Source organism: Lycorma delicatula, chromosome 1, assembly GCF_047948215.1.
Source record: "Lycorma delicatula isolate Av1 chromosome 1, ASM4794821v1, whole genome shotgun sequence".
In the NCBI taxonomy this organism is placed as follows: domain Eukaryota; kingdom Metazoa; phylum Arthropoda; class Insecta; order Hemiptera; family Fulgoridae; genus Lycorma; species Lycorma delicatula.
The window spans coordinates 6715565-6731322 of NC_134455.1; the positions used below are offsets into that span (position 1 = coordinate 6715565).

The 15758-nt window shown below is 32.7% G+C and overlaps 1 long non-coding RNA gene across 2 annotated transcripts in view; it reads left to right on the forward strand.

The window, feature by feature from the left end:
* The window catches only part of LOC142318026 (uncharacterized), a 314434-nt gene that overhangs the window by 219331 nt on the left and 79345 nt on the right, over positions 1 to 15758 (forward strand). For both annotated transcript variants that reach the window (XR_012754779.1, XR_012754778.1), the window contains exon 6: positions 12363 to 12409. This is a non-coding gene — a long non-coding RNA (uncharacterized LOC142318026). The remainder of the gene's footprint in view (positions 1 to 12362; positions 12410 to 15758) is intronic.

Below are 15758 nucleotides of genomic sequence, written 5' to 3' on the forward strand. Positions count from 1 at the left end.
TCGTTGCAACTAAATTATCGTCACAAATTCGTAACGACCGAATAACGATAATGAATGATATTAATTTTCTTCTTAGCTTAAAAAAAAGTTGTTATTATTTCTGATAAAGAAGCGATTGATTAATTAATGAAATATTAATTTGATAATTATAAGAAATATTTCGCATACTGTTTTGAGAGCTGAAAAATACAAAAATTAAAAAAGTGTGTTATTATATTTTCTTTCTGTCTCCTACTAAACAAAATTTTAATTGTAACAGAAAGATATGATTAAATAATTCTAAAAATAATTAAGTTTATGAATCTTTATAAATCTTGTGTATTTTATAGTATTACGGATCTTTTAATTTAATTGTTTAATCTTCTTAGTAGCAACTTTAAATTAGTGTAGTAATTTTACAGCGCGCGCGCACACGCACACACACACATACAGAGAGCGAGAAATACAAATAAATAAAATGTGTTAAATATTAAATTATTGCCACCTCGGAAGTCTCCGTTTTAAATTTAATACAGTTCCTATGAAATTCGTGTAGAATACTTTGGCAGGCTGTTAAAAATTCCTATACGAGTTTTAAATCATTTTTTCTAAACTTTATTGTTATATTTTGCCCGTTAAAATGTTTTCCTAAATTCAACTTGAGCAAATCTAAGAACAGTGTCATAGATAATTCAAACAACTCGTATCAATACAATGATTCCTGACAGAGTAATGTATTAACTATTTATTATCTTTTATCATTAGTTATATTAGACTGGTTCGAAGGATTTCTCCACTCTTTTTTCTTTTATGATAATGTTTTAACCTTTCACATAATAAATCTTATTTTCTTGATAATCAGGTTTTCGTACTCGGTAATAATTTTGATAATTTCTTATATTTTAAACCTCTTAAACCTGTGTTTACCTGTGTAAACCTGTGACGGAATACCTATAGAATTACTGCGCAGTGCAACTAAGGAAGCGATTTATAGATTATACAAATTGGTGTGTAATATTTATGAAAAAGGGGAATTTCCGTCTGACTTCAAAAAAAGTGTTATAGTAATGATACCAAAGAAAGCAGGGGCAGATAAATGTGAAGAATACAGAACAATTAGTTTAACTAGTCATGCATCAAAAAACTTAACTAGAATTCTATACAGAAGAATTGAGAGGAGAGTGGAGGAAGTGTTAGGAGAAGACCAATTTGGTTTCAGGAAAAGTATAGGGACAAGGGAAGCAATTTTAGGCCTCAGATTAATAGTAGAAGGAAGATTAAAGAAAAACAAACCGACATACTTGGCGTTTATAGACCTAGAAAAGGCATTCGATAAAGTATTGAAATGTAGTAGAAATAACAAAGATGGACCACTGAATGTGAAAATAGGAGGAGAAAAGATTATGGAGGTAGAAGAATTTTGTTATTTGGGAGGTAGAATTACTAAAGATGGATGAAGCAGGACCGATATAAAATGCCGAATAGCACAAGCTAAACGAGCCTTCAGTAAGAAATATAATTTGTTTACATCAAAAATTAATTTAAATGTCAGGAAAAGATTTTTGAAAGTGTATGTTTGGAGTGTCGCTTTATATGGAAGTGAAACTTGGACGATCGGAGTATCTGAGAAGAAAAGATTAGAAGCCTTTGAAATGCGATGCTATAGGAGAATGTTAAAAATCAGACGGGTGGATAAAGTGACAAATGAAGAGATATTGCGGCAAATAGATGAAGAAAGAAGCATTTGGAAAAATATAGTTAAAACAAGAGACAGACTTATAGGCCACATACTAAGGCATCCTGGAGTATTCGCTTTAATATTGGATGGACAGGTAGAAGGGAAAAATTGTGTAGGCAGGCCACGTTTGGAATATGTAAAACAAATTGTTAGGGATGTAGGATGTAGAGGGTATACTGAAATGAAACGACTAGCACTAAATAGGGAAACTTGGAGAGCTGCATCAAACCAGTCAAGTGACTAAAGACAAAAAAAAAAACCTGTGTTAAATGCTTTTAATTTGGTACTTCTTTTGTTTACCGATAAAAGTATAAATGTAGGTTTAAAACCCGGATCAATATGCATGCAACAAAAAAAGAAAGAAATGAAATTAAATTAATTATTAACTTACGAGTATTATAGACACAAACGTAACACTGCATCGCGTTTGAAGTTTTACAAAAAGTCTTTACAACTAACTAATAAATCAAATAAATTTTAGTGTGTACCGAACGTGATAAATTTATATTAATTTGTTATGTAATTTTCTGTTCAGTATAACAACGAAAAAAGATCACTGAAAATTAATTTGCCCAAAGCAAACAAATAAAAACGATTTCTTTACTTTTATATAAAGTAATAAAAAGATAAGAAATTATAGAGCTAACGTAAGGAAATTTTAATCTATGCATAAAACAATTAAATGAACAAGTTAAATGTTTAGTAGTCCACAATACAGTTGAATCTTATACTACATCACGTTGATATGTGTGATGAATTTAGTTTTCAAAGATGTCAATATTATCATTAACTAACGCATATTCAAGTAAGCGACAGCAAAAAAGAAAGTATATATGTGTTGTATAAGTATATATAAGTTGTATAAAGTATAAAGTGCTGCCTCTTGCGGCAAATATATATATATATATATATATATATATATATATATATGTGTGTGTGTGTTTTTCCTTCGATTTACCTGCTAGAGATGCAAAAATTTCAACCGAAAATTAATAAAGTTTTAAACGGCTTTTACGTAATTTGTTTTTTGAAATTTAACCTAGCATTCCCATCCGATTAATGGAAAGGAAGTGTTACTCGAAGGAATGCTGTGTAATTTAGCCGACTAGTTTTGCATGTAAGAAATTAATGCGGTGCTAGCTGGGGACTCTGCACAGACTCATACCGCAGTTCAGTGAGCTGTTCCCAGGATTATACACGGTTCTGGATTAATTTTTTCCTCATAATCCTGCAGTTAATTTTTTTTAAATTGATTATATTTCGTGTATTTTACCATTAACTTGAGATATACTATAATATTTTTTATCGATTTTAATTTTCTATTGTTATCGACTGTTGAGAAAGAGATATTTTAACTACGGCGTGAGTTAACTCTGTCTTTCTTATCAAGTTTGTTGATATTGCGTATATGTGAATGTGTATGCAGCATGTGTAATAGTGTGTTAACGCGTGTCTTACTTTGTTGTAAATCAGACTGCGGCGTTGGTCGTATCTGAATTAAGTTTCAGCTACTCGCCTGCTGTCGTGTTACATCTAAATTCTGCCCCACTATTTCAATTTGTTGTTCCCTATTTCCCATTCACTGGTTTTATCTCAGTTCGGTACCAGTTCTCATTTCCTCTCCAGTCTCTTATCACACACGCCCTCCTCGTAAACCCTCTCTCCTTTGCCTCATCCCTCTAGGCACCAACAACGCGTCCTTATAGTACACTTTTTACTTGAAAACAACAAAACACACACACACACACACATATATATATATATATATATATATACAAAGGAATAAGTGAAACGAACAACTTTTTTTGTGCTTTTACATCCTGATTGAAGTTCTTCGAAATGCTAATCTACATGAAGCTTATATCAAATATATCTGGCAATACAACATTAGTAGTGTTTTGAATTCTATAAATACTAGAGATTTTTATATTTAATAACTTCATTTTCAGATTTGTTGATATTACATTATATATTATCGCTGATAAAGATTTTTGTATACAATTTTAAATTCCTAGAAATGAACGTCAGTTTTCATTTACATTCGAAAATTTTATACATTTCTTGATTTATATTTACAATTATCTTTTTTTCCCTCAGTATTATGGTAATAGGAGTTTTAAGTTCAAAAATAAAAGTCCGTTTCCAAAATAAGTTAAATAATGTTCTTAGTTTACTTTAAGATCTCTAGGAAGTAAGATCATGTTATTCTTTTCAAAAATACATGAAATAATTATAATAATAAAAATTCTTAGTCAACAGCTTAAAATAATAGAATTGTTAATAAAGAGAGCTCTTGATACATTTTAACAGTTACTTTTACGAAGTCGATACTTATTAATTAAATTTAACTAAGAATGTAAATTATAAATTACTAAGAATACTTTCAATATGTTATTTTCAGTAAAATGTTAAACTTCATTTTGTTTTCTCAAACTTTTGCTACGGTTTAAATTGTAGGAAAAGTAGAAAGGATAAAAATTGAGGCGTTTAAAATATGTTACCTGAAAAAAGTTGAAAATTAAGTCTGATTTTAAAGTACGAAACGAAAAATGTCTTGATATAGATTACTGTTTTTGGAATTGTTCAAAGGAACCAGGATAGGGCCATACGTTTAAGAGATCAAAGTGTAGTTAGTTTGGTAGTAGATGAATGTGTAAACCCACCGGGTTGGTCTAGTGGTGAACGCGTCTTCCCAAATTAGCTGATTTGGAAGTCGAGAGTTACAGCGTTCAAGTCCTAGTAAAGCCAGCTATTTTTACACGGATTTCAATACTAGATCGTGGATACCGGTGTTCTTTGGTGGTTGGGTTTTAATTATCCACACATCTCAGGTATGGTTGAACTGAGAATGTACAAGCCTACACTTCATTTACACTCATACATATCATCCTCATTCATCCTCTGAAGTATTATCTAAACGGTAGTTACCGGAGGATAAACAAGAAAAAGAAAAGAAAAGATGAATGTGTAGACAATAAAACTTCTTCAAAAGTCGAAGATCGGTGTATAATAAACGGATAACTTAGGGTATAGGATGTAATGTAGATATTACAACATTACTTTAAGTAAAAGAATGGAAAAACGGCTTCAATCCAATTAAATAATTGTTGACCCGTAAAAAAAAAATAGTTTTACTTAAAAGGCTTTTTTTTCCAGAATAGTTTTATTGGAAAAAAAACTCAGTTCAATAATTGTCCTTTAGTATCCTTTTATGAACCCACCGGGTTGGTCTAGTAGTGAACGCGTCTTCCCAAATTAGCTGATTTGGAAGTCGAGAGTTCCAGCGTTCAAGTCCTAGTAAAGCCAGCTATTTTTTCACGGATTTGAATACTAGATCGTGGATACCGGTGTTCTTTGGTGGTTGGGTTTCAATTATAACCACACATTTCAGGTATGGTCGGACTGAGAATGTAAAAGACTACACGTCATTCACACTCATACATATCATCCTCATTCATCCTTTGAAGTATTATCTAAACGGTAGTTACCGGAGGCTAAACAGAAAAAAAGAAAAAGTATACTTTCATGACTTTTTTATTTTTTTTATGAGTGCCGAGTCAAATCTCGGGGAATTCTTTTTAAAGAAAAACAAGTCCTTTGATAATTAGTTTGTTTTTCAATATTTTCCAAAATATTTAAAACTGTTATTTATGAAATAAGTAAAACCGATTTTTTAAATAAGCTTATACAAATTATATGAGTTTTTCAATAACAATAAAAAAAATCATATCGATGTATATCTATATCAATGATTTTGTTGTGTGCTGTTGCCTCGACATGGCTGACATTGACTCTTGATTAAAAATACTTTTACATTGACTCTTGGTTAAAAAGCTTCAGTTAGGTAATCTATAACGGAGTTATACGTTTTTTCACTCAGTCTCTTCCTTATTATCTTATTTTCTAATTTTAAAAATTACTTCTCGTTAAAAATGTTGTTGACGGATTCTAATTAAAGATGTTAAATGATTCTAATTATCTATACGCTAGAAATATTTTTACAAATTATGATATCGTTCAGGAATATTTTTGTTTATTAGGATTTCTAAAAATCATTCTTATTAAAAGTAATTCGTATTATATTCCGACCTTTATTTTAATTTATCCAGTAGAAAATATTTAAAGCAAATTTGAGCGCATTCTCTAAGGGAATCTTCACGGATTTCCTTTGTTGTTTTTCGGTATCGTAAATCCATTAAATAATAATTGATGTTTTAAATACACTCAGCCGGCTAAGACATAGCATTATTCATCGTTAATTATATATATCTATTCTTACGCACAAGCTATTTATTTTATATAATTTTATTATAACATTTGAATTATTTTCAATTTCATTTTAAGTTACGGACTAGTTAGCGTATATATTACATTCATAGAAAATTTAATTACATCTTTTAGATTTTTTCCATTTCCCCCTCTGAAGACAAACAAATCATCGAAAGTCATAAATATCATAACTCTAATTCTTCCTGCTGTACTAATGAATAAGTGTAGTCGACATGTATCATTAATATTATCTTTATTATCCTTTTGCTTTATTGAAAATGTTTTTCATACTACACTGTATTCTGTTGCATACATTATATTCACGTTAGAGTGCACGCACTTATTAATTATTAGGATTAGCTACGCAGATTTATCTGTTGTAGATAATACGAGTAGTTACCCGAGCGTAATTGACAATTTTTTGGGCAATAGATTTGTCTCAACAACAATGCAAATATTAACATAATTATAAAACGCTCTTGGTTCTGAAAGAATCGCCCTGTATGATTTCTTTTCAAAGTAACCATTCTGATATGAATTAGTATTAAGTTATATTTTAGTAAATGATTTCACTGTATTATAGGTAGTTTTTATTTTATAGGTTTTAAGAATTATTAATTTTATTTTGTGGGCGTAGTAGAGTTCTTAGTTTTTATTTTTAATTCTCATTTCGTTTATTAATTTTTATAAATAAAAAAAATAAAAAATAAATGCTAATAATTAAAATAACAGTTAGGGGATACTAGCCGTTGCGTTAAAGTGTTTCTTTAACAACAATTTTAAAAATCCCTAATAATAGATTCGGTCGTCTTTAAAATTTTGTGTTTATTTTTATTAGTTAGGGATGATATAAATTATTTTTTTTAATGGGAACAGCACAGTAGAGAAAGAGTGATCGATTGTTCCACCATTTTACTATCGGATAGGTATGCCGGTAGAGTAGCTTTGTTTCATCTCCTTTATTTATCCGAGTAATCGGATTACTAAAGTAATCGATAATAGACTAGCATGGAAGATTATTCCGGGATAGCGTCTGATAATCATTCATGTGATAGTAGTGAGGGTAGTGTTTGTGTTCAACTCCTTTATTGTCTAGTTAGGCGATAGCAATTTAGAATTTATTATATGCATAGAGTATATAAAAAAATCAGAATTAAAGTGAACTCGATTGGCATTTTTTTCCTTTGACTTTAATTCTTTAATTACATCTCGGTTGCCAAACGAAGAACTCTGGTTTAATAGACAGAATAAACAGATACGTACTTTAGTTTACAATTAGTGTGCGATTTTAAATAGAATTTATTTCTTTTTTTTTTTGTGTATTTTATTAAAGGTTTTTGTATTGACAACTACAATACATATTTAACCATTACATAAGCACATTTTACGTCTATCAACATAAAACTAATTCAATTTTACTGCATCGGATCTAAAAATAGATTTATTAAACAATTTTAGAGCTTAACATTACTCCAAATATGAATTAGTAAAGTATTCATCGTTACGTAGTATTAAAACATTGAATATTGTTAACGATCACTTAACATCTTTTACGGCTTTATTTATCTATTACGATGTAAATAATGCGTATTAACAACTGGGAGAAAGGCTCCCAGTATTAAATGGCAGAAAGGCTCCTGGAATAGACGGAATACCTGTAGAATTACTGCGCAGTGCAGGTGAGGAAGCGATTGATAGATTATACAAACTGGTGTGTAATATTTATGAAAATGGGGAATCTCCATCAGACTTCAAAAAAAGTGTTATAGTTATGATACCAAAGAAAGCAGGGGCAGATAAATGTGAAGAATACAGAACAATTAGTTTAACTAGTCATGCATCAAAAATCTTAATTAGAATTTTATACAGAATTGAGAGGAGAGTGGAAGAAGTGTTAGGAGAAGACCAATTTGGTTTCAGGAAAAGTATAGGGACAAGGGAAGCAATTTTAGGCCTCAGATTAATAGTAGAAGGAAGATTAAAGAAAAACAAACCAATATACTTGGCGTTTATAGACCTAGAAAAGGCTTTCGATAACGTAGACTGGAATAAAATGTTCAGCATTTTAAAAAAATTAGGGTTCAAATACAGAGATAGAAGAACAATTGCTAACATGTACAGGAACCAAACAGCAACAATAACAATTGAAGAACATAAGAAAGAAGCCCTAATAAGAAAGGGAGTCCGACAAGGATGTTCCCTATCCCCGTTACTTTTTAATCTTTACATGGAACTAGCAGTTAATGATGTTAAAGAACAATTTAGATTCGGAGTAACAGTACAAGGTGAAAAGATAAAAGATGCTACGATTTGGTGATGATACAGTAATTCTAGCCGAGAGTAAAAAGGATTTAGAAGAAACAATGAACGGCATAGATGAAGTCCTACGCAAGAACTATCGCATGAAATTAAACAAGAACAAAACAAAAGTAATGAAATGTAGTAGAAATAATAAAGATGGACCACTGAATGTGAAAATAGGAGGAGAGAAGATTATGGAGGTAGAAGAATTTTGTTATTTGGGAAGTAAAATTACTAAAGATGGATGAAGCAGGAGCGATATAAAGTGCCGAATAGCACAAGCTAAACGAGCCTTCAGTAAGAAATATAATTTGTTTACATCAAAAATTAATTTAAATGTCAGGAAAAGATTTTTGAAAGTGTGTGTTTGGAGTGTCGCTTTATATGGAAATGAAACTTGGACAATCGGAGTATCTGAGAAGAAAAGATTAGAAGCTTTTGAAATGCGGTGCTGTAGGAGAATGTTAAAAATCAGACGGGTGGATAAAGTGACAAATGAAGAGGTATTGCGACAAATAGATGAAGAAAGAAGCGTTTGGAAAAATATAGTTAAAAGAAGAGACAGACTTATAGGCCACATACTAAGGCATCCTGGAATAGTCTCTTTAATATTGGAAGGACAGGTAGAAGGGAAAAATTGTGTAGGCAGGCCACGTTTGGAGTATGTAAAACAAATTGTTGGGGATGTAGGATGTAGAGGGTATACTGAAATGAAACGACTAGCACTAGATAGGGAATCTTGGAGAGCTGCATCAAACCAGTCAAATGACTGAAGACAAAAAAAATAATAACTGGGGGGGGGGGGGTTGCTAATTATAATAAAATAAGTCGTGATGATATAGTTTCCAATTTTAAAATAAACATTTCTCTGTTAAAAATATAAAATATAGACTACTCTGTTTTTATTGTTCTAAGTACTTTTTTTTTATTTTTTTTTTTATTTGCGTAAAAATACCATTTACGTACCCCTCACAAAGTGGGGGAGTATCGGACTCGTACAGGTTCGGCTAGATGTTATCAGAACCTATGTGTGCCCGTACCCTACCGACTAAAACTCCTATTTCACCGTATCTCCCCACCCGAGACCGGATCAATAGTCAAGCATAGCATAACTTCAGGGGTGTCTTTGGGCCTCAGGGGGATCAAGAGTCCCCGTTCCTCATCACCAGCACCCATCCGCTCAGTTGCAGACGAGTGATGGCTCTGCAGAGGGCTGTCCTTCACCCCTCGCTCTCTGTTTAGTTTACGTCTTGTAGTCTTCCTAACCACCAGTAGTGTATGTTACACATTGACGCTGTTTTGTGGAGGTTATCCCTCATCTCTTGTCATGCCGTCCTCTCTGCTTTTGGTTGTGAATACATCTGTTACGTATCTCACCACAGTGTTAAATTTATCTCTGCTGCTTAACATCACCTGTATTATCGTGTCAGTTGTTATAGCTCCGGTGACGTTGACGCATCTGCGCCGTTCACCTTCCCAGTGCCTACATTCGAACATGACGTGCTCTGGGGTATCGGTCTCTCCGCAGTATCGACATAGTTCGTCATCTGCTCCTCTCCTACCGTGGAGGTAGGTTCGGAACATGCCATGGCCCGTCAGTAGTCGGGTCAACCAGTAGTTCAAGTCCCCGAACATGCGGTTGACCCGTGGTTCGACCTCTCTTATTAATTGGTGGGTCCATCTTCCAGTCGTCGATTGGTCCAACGGTTCCTGGAACAGCCGTCTACGCGCCACTATCCAGTCTTCCCCTTCCTCCACTCTCTTCCTCATGCGAGCAATCAGGATGAGAGGGGGAATGCCATAAGAACTTGTAACCCACCGGGTTGGTCTAGTGGTTAACGCGTCTTCCCAAATCAGCTGATTTGTAAGTCGAGAGTTACAGCGTTCAATTCCTAGTAAAGCCAGTTATTTTTACACGGATTTGAATACTAGATCGTGGATACCGGTGTTCTTTGGTGGTTGGGTTTCAATTAACCACACATCTCAGGAACGATCGAACTGAGAATGTACAAGACTACACTTCATTTATACTCGTACATATCATCCTCATTCATCCTCTGAAGTATTATCTAAACGGTAGTTACCGGAGGCTAAACAGGAAAAAGAAAGAAGTATTTGTAAAACTATTGTTAATGTTAGTTTTTGTACAAGTGACCTGGCTTCAGTACAACCGCTGACTTTTATATATTTTTTAAATAAAGGAAAATTTCCTCTTACGGTAGTCGAAATAATGTTCCAAAACCGTATAAAAAATTATCTAATTTTCTTGGAATTAAAAATTAAATTGTACTTGGAAATAATTTTATTTATTTATAAATCAATTTTTCGGTTATTATATATCTTCTCATTACTAGCCCGGTAACGGGCAAAGTAATAAATAAACAAGAATTTCTTGTCCTTTCTTATATTTGGTTTTTTTTAATATTTATATTTTAGTTTATTTTCAGAAATTTACAGAGTAACTTTGCTTAGTACTTAAAAATGTAACAGCTTACAGATTTTATTTTAACTAGGTTAAAAGTTGAATATCATTCTTTAAAGTCATTGAACGACTTGAATAATGTTCACTCGCCTCGTTATTAAAGCTAATTTTGACGCAAGAGATTTTTATTTTGTACCATTAATAATAATCTTTTATTATTCAAAAGAAAAAAAAAACTGCGAGAGAAACAAGTCATGTTGAAAGTCAGAGCTGGAAAAAGTGTAAGCTGTAGTAAGAAAAATAATCATCCCGTGAACAGGAGTCATTTATCTTAGCTTGGCTCTATGCTGACGGACTAATGGTGGACAGACAATGGTGAAATAGCCACCATTATGACACCTTCACGCCTCTTTACTGCCTACCCAATCTATCATCTTATCTTCGTTTTCTGTTAATACCGTACTTTTCATTAAACCTCCTTTTGGATAGATAATTTACTGATAACTGTCAGACTTTAGATGCCATATGTTGTAAGAAGAAAAATCAGCGTAATATTTTTTAACCGAATACTCATTTCTTTTGAAGAATTTCAATTGTGTCTAAAGATTATATTTTCCAGCCCCACGGTAAGATAAAATTTATAAATGTGTTTACATATATATATATTATATATGTAAAATATGTTGTGAAAACATAAATGAATGAATACGAGTAATATCTGTGATCGATAAAATGTTTGCTTAAATAGTAAAATTTAAAAGAAGCTAAAATAAAGAGATAGAAATTACACTTACCAAGTAGGTACACCGATGTAGAGAAATACAAGTGTTTATTTTTAGTAATCAAACATTTTAAATCTGATTCTTTGAATAATTTATGATATTTCATTGTTTCCTTCTTTTTAGTTTGAACGTAATAAAATGATGTGGATTTAATGATAAGATTTTTGTGAATAATTGTAAGTAAAAAAATTTGCGGTTGTAATATTTTTTTTAATCCTGTTATTTAATGATATCTACAATATCAAACAAAACTTTTAATTAAAATAGGTCAGCCGAAAAAGTTGACTGATGTTAATATAAGTTTATTGAATTAATAATTTTACATGGGAGAGCACTGTTTACAAAAAAAAAATCACAACAACTGAAGGATATGCAAAAAGTGAATTGATTAATAATAAAATAGTTAATTTTGTGTAAGGGTTAGGCAGCATTGAAGTGTACACGTAATCATGTAGTGTATAATTTATCAAAAACTTACAGTTTGGTGCTCAGCTATTTTTATAGATTCAACGTCAATTTACGTATTGGTTTACTTTCGTAAACCAACACGTAAATTGACGTAGTTTAGCGATCTCGTATTAATTACATTTGATCTCGCATTTTATGGTGACCGACGAGAGTATAAATTTAACAAGATAGTCTCTGTTGCGATACTATGGCGTCCATTTATTCAACTAATAATTGTAAAAAGCTTTTGTCAGTCAACTCTCACTACAATGTTATCTACCCTTTATATTATTTTGAACTTCTATACCGTTAACAGTCAACGATTTCAATAAACAACATATTGGATTTATAAAATCGTTTTTTTATTGCTATTATTTGTTTGTAATCTTTTTTATATTTCTTATAAATTTTTTTTTTGTTTCAGAATGAATTCTGAGTTCGTGTATCGTATCGGCCAGTTTTAAAAATGAGGTATTTATTTTAATCTGATTTTGTTCTTTCAAAATTAATATTCCTTTCTTAATTTTATTCTCACGATATTTTTATAACTAATGACATGAATGAAAATATTTATGTTTATGTTAAATTTAGGGATTATGTGCTTGTTATAATTAGACGACCGTTCTCCATGGAGTATCTTCTGTAACTTTCATTCGGGAGGTTCTGATGAGGTTTGGCATTTTTCATACGCCACAAATGTATCATTCCTATGGTTATTGTAATCGTGCGTTAGCGTATCGTTTACTCTACCAATAGTGTAATTTACAGTTGTAATTTCTTACGCATTAGTTCTGAACGGATAGTGGTAATTCAAGGTGAAATCGGTGTACAAGACAACTATATGCCGTCTCCCTGAATTTCCTGTGCTAAATCAGACACCAAGCCCCCCACCCCAAATTCCTTTAATTATTTCACTGATACAAGACTTGTTTGAATATATTTGTTTTATTTTACTACAAAATTTGTTTATTTTCTTTCATAGATAAAAATCATGTTAGTACAAATATAAACTGATAAAATTACTCAACAGTAATTTTTATTAGATAGCTTAGTACGACGTTCCAGATGGTTCGTTTTTGTCAATTTTATTAATATTTTAATTTTGTAGCACAGCTGTTGTTCTATGATGGTATAGAACCCAAAGGCTTTTAGTTCAAATCGAAGTAAAATAATAGTTATTTCGATTTGAATGACTTCTGCAGTTCGGTTGTTGGGGCCCAAATAACGCTAAAGATTTGCTTGACCTTTGTCTGGGCATTACTCAATCGTCTGCAAAGCCTCAGTTATATAAATCGGGTAATTAGGTCAGTTAAATAAGTAACAAAGACGATGTGATGTTTTTACTGGTTGTAACAGATGCCACCGTTGTGTGACAATATATAAATTTAAAAAAATATTTTTTTTAAAAACGTACAGAGTGATTCAAAGAAACGGGAAATTTTGAAAATTGTGTTGGTAGCCGTGGGCGATTGGTACCACATGATAAGTGGCGCCAGCCTCTCTAACCTAACCTGCCATTTAGTTGTCATGAATCCTTGGAGTGGTGCGGCACGACCGTGTTCCATCAGCACATGCAATTAAAACATGGATATCTAATTTTTAGGAAACCGGTTCGGCAATGAAAAAGAAACCTCCAGGCCGTGAGCGAACCGTCCGTACACCACTGAATGTTCAAGCTTTACAAGATGCTGTCACACGAAGTCTACATCGGTCAATCCGTCGTCTCTCAGCATCTTTACAATCGCATAGTTCAAGTGTTCGAAGAACGTTAGTGAAGGACTTGCAATTCCATCCGTACAAGTTGAAGATCGTCCAGGAACTGAAACCGAACGATGCAGGTGTGCGAGCACAATTCTGTAATGTAATGCTTCAGAAGATAAATGATAACGAAGAATTTGTTCACGAACTGTGGATGTCAGACGAAGCGCATTTCCACCTCAGTGGATTTGTTAAAAAGCAAAATTTCAGATACTGGGCACAAGAAAATCCTACGCAGCTACACCAGCGTCCGTTGCACTGCCAGAAAGTGACCGTGTGGTGTGCTATGTCATCTTACGGTGTAATAGGCCCTTATTTTTTTGAGGATGACAACGGTCTTGCGATTACAGTGACCTCGGCTGGCTACGTAGCCGTGCTTGAAACCTTTGTTGTGGAACAACAAAAGAGATTTCCACCGACTCTTAACACAGCCTGGTTTCAACAAGACGGAGCAACGTCACATACTGCACGAATATCGATGGCAGCTGTACGCCGATTGTTTGGACAACGTGTCATTTCACGAATTGGTGATATTAGATTGCCTCCCAGATCGCCTGACTCTCAGCTTGCGATTACTTTTTGTGAGGTCACTTTAAAAGCAAAGTGTTCCACAGTAGACCTGCTACAACGGAAGAACTGAAGGCAAAGATCCGAGAAGCAATTGCGGAAATTCCAGTCGAGATGTTACGTCAAACCATGAAATATTTAACGAAGAGACTTCGTGAGTGTTTACGTAGAAAAGGAGGTCACCTGGAAGATGACATCTTTAAAAAATAAACTAAAATGTATGTATCCTAAAATGGCAACATTTTTACAATTACATGAAATAAAATTCATTTTCTAAAAAAATATTTCATTAACGTTATTTAATTTATTAAATTTCCCGTTTCTTTGAATCACCCTGCCTGTATATGTTTATCTATTTACACCGTATTTAAACTAAAATTTTACTACCTTCCTGTACAGTTTAAGATTTCTTAAAAGTAATTTTAGAATCGATCTGGTTTTAATTTGGTGGATTGGTTGTTGGTTTTTGTTGAGCATTGTATTTAGTTGAGAGTTACATTCAACAACGTTCATGTTTTTAAGTACTAAACGAAAAGCGCCTATATCGGCTAAATAGACTAAAAGTAGTTACGATTTGAAAAGATATCTGTTTTTTATTTTTTTTATTTCATGCATTTATAAAAATAATTATTATGATTAAATATTATTTCAAATAAAAATGACCAGTAGTAATGAATTATAATTATGTTTTTAGTTGGTTACACAAAAAACGTTTGATATGGATAGAACAGCTCCATTTTTAACATTCTCAGTGTAAGCATTACCCTAGTACAGTATTACGTGAAAGACACTTTTTGTCATGACATTTTATTTTCATTGAGTGAGAAGAAGACTGGGTAGAATCTGAAGAAGTACAGATGAGGTAGTGGTCTTCTGTAGTGTGCAGTACTCAAACGGTTGAAGTATTTCATCGGTAGGGTTTTAGCGTTGCAAATCAGGCCGATACGCTGTTCTCATCCTCTCTTCCTCTAAGTACTTTCTCTGTGTAAGTACACGGCTGTTGTAGGCTCATTGAAGTGAAGATGGGGTGTGGTTCTTCATACGCCCTTCAACCCTCCACTACTCGTTCACCCTTGTATACAGTCATCCCGTAACTAAAAATAGTGCTGAGCCCTAAGCCCTGAGCACCAGACAGGCACACCGGGTCACTTCATACATTAATCATCTCGACATTTCAACTCTAACTCTCGACTGTCAACCCTTTCCTTTCGTTCCTCTAAGTCTTCCCGTTCATTTTATAAGGAATAATTAATAACGACTACAATATATCCCCGCATTTTTGTATTTGTATATTTAAAAATTTATAATTCACTATGATCCCTATTTTATTATACGGAGACTACGGTTCAGTAAACCGATCTCGAAGGTAAAGTAAACATGAAATAATGATTTTATTTCATTTATAATAAAACTAGCATCCCCGATGCGGTCTCGCCCGTGTGCTATATGGTTACTTGCGTTTCCCTTCGCGTTTTTTTTTTTTTTTTTTATCAAG